Raw genomic sequence first — 7,809 nt, 5'->3', positions numbered from 1 at the left:
GCCAACAGATATATAGCTAGTTAGTTTTCTTGTAAACATCCATTATTTTATGTAGCCACCCACATATGATGTGTAATAATAAATTTAACCTATTTGGTATTCACATGTTTTTGTGTTGGTTATTATTAATGACTCCTGGACTCATGTAGTGGGTGCTTAATACAATATGTTATCGATTTATGTTATTCTTTTCTTCTGTTCTTGTTGTAAATTTGCCAAGAAGTCAATAGATTTTGTTTGTTTTCCCTTAACTTCCTATCATTATTGTCTAAAAATGGAGGATTTGGTTGGATGTAGCTGAAGTCTACTACATCAAGTGGTTAGTCTGATAAAGTGCCATTGTTGTAAACAGTTGACATAGTTGTTGCTAGGATAAGTTATACCGATAAGATGTCATCATGGTCAAAAGTTGTCATCGGAATAGTTAACCCAATTAAGTTGTCATCAAGATAGTTTGTTCCAATGAGATTGCAAAATATTGTTCAGTCAACCTTGCATGGCTAATCTGATATATCATCAACTATCTTGTTCGGCATAAGTTATTCTAATGAAAGTATGATTTGGATAGGTTACACTATCAGGACTAGAAAATCTCGCTCAGCCAGCTTTGTTGGGATATCCCAATAGGCCTTCAACTATCTTGATCGGTATAGCTATACCAAAATCAGTATCATCGGGATAGGTTTCTTCTATCAAAATGACTTAAAATTGTTGTTCCGCCTTTATGACTTATTCTGATGGGAGATCAAAAGTCATGTTCGGAATTTTTATTCCAATAGCGATGTCCAAATGTAGTTTATCATATTCAGAAGTTGATCCTTCTTGCATCAATTGGTATCAGACTGAGAAGATCTTGAGTGTGTAGATAGATCATCGAAGGAGGCAATCTACACTAGGATGTTGCTAAAAGGTTTGATATTTTATGTTGCTAAGTTCTTTGGTTGTAGGTTGATCCATCAAGGTTTTAGTAAGAGGTTTGTGTAGGTGTGTGGGACAGACATGAAAGAGGTCTATCATACTGTCTCCAAGAAGCTGGGTAGAAGGTGCAGAGAGATAGAGACCACTAAGGAAGGGTGGTAGTGCATCTCACAGGATCTTGGATGGGTAGATGGAACTACGATGGTGATTATGTGAGAAAACAGCAGAAGGAGTGATGGATATTTGAAACCTTTGAGTTTGCAACTATGAGAGTTGTTGTTCCACCATTGATGGGAGTATTTGAAAGGACAACCCTATGTCCTTGTGAAGATGAAGTTCTGAACCTTTTGAAAGAGGCAAAGACAAAGGCATGAAAACAAGACTAAATGCAAGAAGATGAAGACAAGGGTAGGAAGATGGAGGCTTATGAAGGATGAAGAAATAGTTAGAGGCAAGTGTTTACTAATGGCCCATGTATAGGAGCACATGTTATTTTGTCTCCTAGGGAGTTTGATGCAGAAGCATCATGTGGATATTGAATCAATCATAAGTCAAACAGTCAAAAATTGAATGACCAGAAGAGGAATGAATTGACTAGGAAAATAGAGGCTTTAAAAAGACAGAGAGCAGTTTAGTAAGGAGGGGTGTTAGAGAAGAGGGTTCGGCCTATAGGCCGAACCACAGAAGCCGAAGTGCTGATGGTTTTTGAGTTGCAGAGGGAAGTTGACCGACAGATATATAGCCAATAAGTTTGCTTGTAAACATCCATTATTTTATGTAGCCACCCACATATGTTGTATAATAATAAAGTTAACCTTTTTGGTATTCACATGTTTTCATGTTAGTTATTATTAATGACTCCTGGACTCATGTAGTAGGTGCTTAATACAATCTATTATCGATTTTTATTATTCTTTAGTTCTGTTCTTGTCGGAAATCTTCCAGGAAGTCTGTAGATGTTGTTTCTTTTCCTTGAACTTCCTATCATTATTGTCTGAAAATGGAGCATGTAGTTGGATGTATCTGAAACCTACTATGTCAAGTGGTTAGTCTGATAAAGTGTTATTATTGTAAATAGTCGACAAAGTTGTCGTCGGGATAAGAAATACCGATAAGATGTCATCGTGGTCAAAATTTGTCATCGAAATATTTAACCCAATTAAGTTTTCTTGAGGATAATTTGTTCCATTGGGATTTCAAAATATCGTTCAACCAACCTTGCATGGCTAATCCAATAGACCGTCAACTGTCTTGTTCGGCATAAGTTATTTTGATGAAAGTATCATCGGGATAGGTTACACTATCGGGATTGGAAAATCTTGTTCAACCGACTTTGTTGGGCTATCTCGATATGCCTTCAACTGTCTCGATCAGTATAGCTATACCAAAATTAGTATCATCGGGATAGGTTTCTTCTATCAGGATGACTTAAAATTGTTGTTCCGCCTTTATGACTTATTCTGATGGGAGATCAAAATTCATGTTCGGAATTTTTATTCCGATAGCGATGTCCAAATGTGGTTTATCAGATTTGGAAGTTGATCTATCTTGCATCAAATATATTTCCTATTGGTGAAAATAGGGGGTTTTAATTCGGGCTATGAAAAATACAATATTTGGTGAAAATAGGGGGGCTTTTAATTTGAGTTGTGTATTGGGAGGGGATGATAAAAAATGAGTTTAGGGAAATATTTTTTGAAAATAGGGGGATTTATTATTTGTTTGCAAATGTGATGGGGAAGGCTTTCATCATTGAGCTCACTAAAGTTTGTTGTGTAAGTATGTATTGGAACATCAAAGGGATAAATAGATGAATAAGGATGGATACTTGTAGGGGGGTGAACATCTTTATTAGAATCATTCATGTCCACTTGGGAGATAAGAGACTCCTTTTTCCTTAAGTTGATTGGTTGGGAAGAAGTGTTTGCCTTATCTAAATTTCTGTTCCTACTCGATATAATGTTAGATGACATAACATTAAGGAAATATATCATCTTGTCTCAAAAACTGTTGATGGTTAAGATAAGCTCTAGGAAACTAAGAGGGATCTAAAGTGATAGATGTGTTGTGAGTTGGATTGGAAATGTTTGAAGCATATCCCTCTTTCACCAAAGTAACCTTATGGGAAGAGTATCATTCATCATTACTCTTCAATGTTTCATCTCCATTACATTGATAGAAATATTAACTATATCTTCATGGATAATGGATACTCTAGGAGAGGTCCAAGCAAGATTCATCTCAACATCCTTTATAGGAGTAATATCAAAGGTACAAGAAATAACATCCTATAGATATATTATGAAATCCAAACATTCTATGAATATCTTTTAAAACAACATCATATAACAACATGAAATGTATATGAAAGGCATTAGAAATTAACTAAATATTGTAAAAATAATTGAAACCTTCATTATACAATGCATTAAAATGCAATGAATCAATGCAAGTAACATGAAGTGCAATAAGCCACGTTACAACAAATTATTCTGATAAATGTATAAAAATAGAAATGTAATCAAATGTGAAATTGCAAACCAGTTAGATTCTATAAGATTCATAACTAAAATTTAGATCTAAAAATTAAAAATCAAAATTATGCAAAGTGCAAGACATGTCAAGTTCACCAAAATGAAAAGGTGGAAACAAGTGTCTTAGCTTAGATACATAAAATGATCATAAGTAAAATGCATCTAATAAATATCATCACATAGGTCATAATTGCATCATGCACCTATAAGAATACATCATATCTACATCATAAGATCATATAATATCATATAAAATATCATATAGAATAATTGCACATCATCATGATAGAGCGTTATAATCGTCATATAGAATCATAACATGCATAACATAGGCATGATCATAAATAAACATAATAATCATCATCCATCATCATATAAGCATATACCCTCTAAGAATAGGTATCATCTCATATATATATAATTAGTGTCATAATGTAATGATGTCAAAATCTCAAAATGGCTACAACATCAATCGCAGGTGTCTACATCATCATACAAAAATGACACTATTGGTACAAAATGGATCTGGAAGGTGCTATGATGAACTAACACCCTCTAACCCTAATGGTCTATGTGGGCTACGAGCTCTTGAAGGACCTTCCCTAGCTGACCCTATAGTTTTCCCCGCTCTAGGAGGTCCCATCACACTTGCACCATTTGATCTTTGTCATCATCGTCAGCTCCTAGCCTCGGACATCACTGCAAAATTGTTTGCTCTCTGAATTGTTGGCATGACAGACTCATATAGGTTCTTCCAGTATGTAATCTCTTGTGCTGCTCTATACACATAATCCATACCAGAAGCAATGTCACCTTGACCTATCGCTTGAGCACTCTCAATAGTAGCCGCTTCTCTCCCATATTGCTCTATGGTTGCATCTCTCTCTACTATCACCATCTGGACATGCTCCCAGAGTGATGTAATCTATCATGTCTACACTTGTACTTGGTCCTCTAATATTTATAGTCAGGCTATCATGGCCCTAAAATCCTAGGTGGAAAGCTCTAGTCTGGTAACAAGAGGAAAGCTCTATGTCATCCTCCTCCCAAGGCTCATAGTCAAGATAAGGCTACCAGATAACAATATCAATATCATCAATCATCTACCTCTAGTAGTCCATCTTCCCAAGCCGCGGCTAGGAGATAACCATGCTATACATATGTACATATGGTTGTCCTACCACATCCTCTATATAAAATTGGCCTAGTCACAACAATATGCTTGTAAGCCCATATCTGAAGAAGTGTAGTGCCTGTAGATATCCCTCAACCACCCAAGTAAAAAAACATATCTGTAGATCATTATATAAGTGAGCCAGCATGCATGGGCATGAAGTGAACTGAGTCCCAAGTGAGAGTATCATTTCCATAGCCCAATCCCAACCAATAGACATATCATGAGTCATGCGATCTGGATAGATGTAATTGTCGATCACCTTGCCAACAATAGTCGTCTGCACTAACCTCATCAAAACCACCTCATACAGCTCATCCCAACTGATGTGATTGTCGCAAATCTCCAAATCTTGATAGTCAAACACTTAATACAGAGCCTCAACATCTCCTCCCTCCCAATCGTAGACCACCATCTTTCCATGGATAAGGATGTGTAGAATGCGGTAGATGTCCTCCAGTGTCACATACATCTCCCCAATCCACAAGTGGAATATGCAGTGCTCATTGTACCATTGCTCGACTAGTGCAGATAGCAAACTGAGATTCATATGAATCTTGAGCATAAAAGTAGAATGCCATAGTCCTAGCACTCCTAGTGTTAGATGATCATCCTCCATCAATTGCGGGTTCAATCTATGTGTCCTCCAAAACCTCTCCCATAAATCTAGAGGAGCTAAGTCAGCTTGCAATCATAAGTATACCTGTGTTAGCATTAAAATCTTGTGTCTTTTGTGAGATTTATCAACTCTATCTCATGACTTCATCAACTTTATTAGCTTCATTAGTCACTTGGCAACCTATCCTACTAAGGCACTTGATATATTTCATTAATCCAATTGCTTATCCAATGATCGATCGTTCTTGTTTATCACAGCGACAACTTGTTTTTCCTTTATTGGGACCAAAAATGTGATTATGTTTGTCACACACGCATCATTAATCCCTACATGCAGTTTTACAATGCAAAAATGCACTTCTACCACATACATACTTATGTTTATCACATACGTGCCATGAAACCATAGACACATATTCACACCATAAACATATTTTTAACCTATACATGCTACTATTTGTCATAGAAACGTTGGCATTGACCCTAAGAGTTTTTTCATTATAAACACACTTTTGATGACTATATACATAGTTATCCTGACCATAGATGTGTTAAGACCCTAGACGTGCTAAGATGCACCCTATATGCGCTAATATAAAAATGCAATTTCAGAACTTTCCTAACTATCGTGTTTTTTGGTAAAATACATTCTAGCCCTATTTATGATCCATTAAATGCACTAAATGACAAGTATGATAGGGTACATACTTGCTCGCCATAATCCTCAAGTCCCTTGTGTTGTCAGACGTGCTCGAATTGGTGGAATCTCTCTGTCATGGCTCTACTACCATACTCTTTAGCTCTACTTCACTCTCTACCATGAACAATGAAAGTGATGGATGCAAATGAGTTGGTCTTTCCTTCCTAGCTCCTATTTATAGGGGTGCTAAACCTACCTACTCATGGTGACTCTCTGTGGTCATCGTGATCCCCTGAGACCCTATTTTCACCTATCTTCAACCTTTTTTACCTTATTTTTTAATCCTACTTAGCCTTTTCTAACTTTTTTCTTTTCAAGAGATTGTCCGAATTTAAAAAAAAAATTAACCCAATCTCTTGAGGGGCATGTCGTCTTCCTTACCAAGAGAAACTTATCATACCAATGCTTTATTTTTCTTTGAAACAACATGACAAGTTGTATTGTCTCGAAGAGGGGCAAAATATAGACACCTAAAATTGTCCTAGCCTAATTAAATAAATATTTTATTTATTTAATTATTTAATTATAATTCTTCTATTAATTAAATAAATATTTAATTAATTAATTAATTAATTACATTTTTCCCTCCATGGCACTTGTTATTCATCTCTTAATTTGCTTTTAATCACCTCTCTAATATTTTTCTATTTTCTATACCTACCCTCTGATCTAAGTTGACCATTTATCCTTTCACCTCTTAATCCTATCCCTCCATTTTTATGGTGATCTCTATAAAATAGGATCCTTTTTCTGTATCCATCCCTAATGAATTAATAACCTCAATAAAGTGAAGTTTCTATATATTTTTGAATTACACAACCACAATCCATTCTTTATTGAGCTCTTGTGCACACATAAAATCTAAGAGAAACCAACATATCAAGCAAGATCAATGAAGATAGGAGATAATAGAGATCAAATCCTAATGAGCATGTGAATGGTATAATCTTTATATTTTGATGTTTTGCATATTTTTAGGATCTTCATTGGTGTATGGTGGATTTCAATGTATAACTAGGGTTTTATGTGGTTGAATCTTATTTAATTTAGTTTTACAATATTTTGAATTCTCAATTCCATCACACATGCCAACAAATATAGATTCACCTTTTTTAAACGTGAGTATATGAGACACATGACCCTCTACAAGAAGTTTGACCTTAAATGAAAAGAATTAGTGAAAAGAAAACATTTTCTACTTTCCATAAAATGAGTTTGGATACCAAACATTAAGAATGCTAATAAAAAACTATAAAAATAACCCAATAATAAAGGAGAGATCTCACAACTTGGTAATTGAAAAACTCAAATGTATTTTGAAAAGAGATCAAATCGTTGAATTAGGGAAACACAACACAATGTTCCTTATTAGAAGGAAGCAACTCTACATTATATCTCAATATGAGACCAAGACACACAATATTCTTGGCATCCTCATAGGTGAGTCTCTTGTCTTTATTATATATTGCTCAACTACCCATTACTACTACTTACCCATACATGTGGGATAATTACTTCTATTCTAATTACCTTTTTGGATGACTTATAAAAAACATAAACCAAAATAAATTATTTATTACTACATATTACACTATAATATGATACCCTTAGACACATTACACATTACACAAAACCTTCCAATAATATACTAGAGTTTGAAGGTAAAGGTTAACCAACATATAGGAAAATTTAAATATTTATAATACATTATATAAGGAATGTATCAATTATACTTGATTCAATACCTTGATTAATTTTTTGAGCTAGGAATGATAGCTAAGTAAGGCCAGAGAAAAAATAAATTGAATCAACTCAGAGGAACTTCAATTTATTACCTTTAAATCAACATGATGTGGAATATTTCT

Source organism: Cryptomeria japonica, chromosome 6, assembly GCF_030272615.1.
Source record: "Cryptomeria japonica chromosome 6, Sugi_1.0, whole genome shotgun sequence".
NCBI lineage: Eukaryota > Viridiplantae > Streptophyta > Pinopsida > Cupressales > Cupressaceae > Cryptomeria > Cryptomeria japonica.
This window is presented reverse-complemented; position numbering follows the sequence as displayed.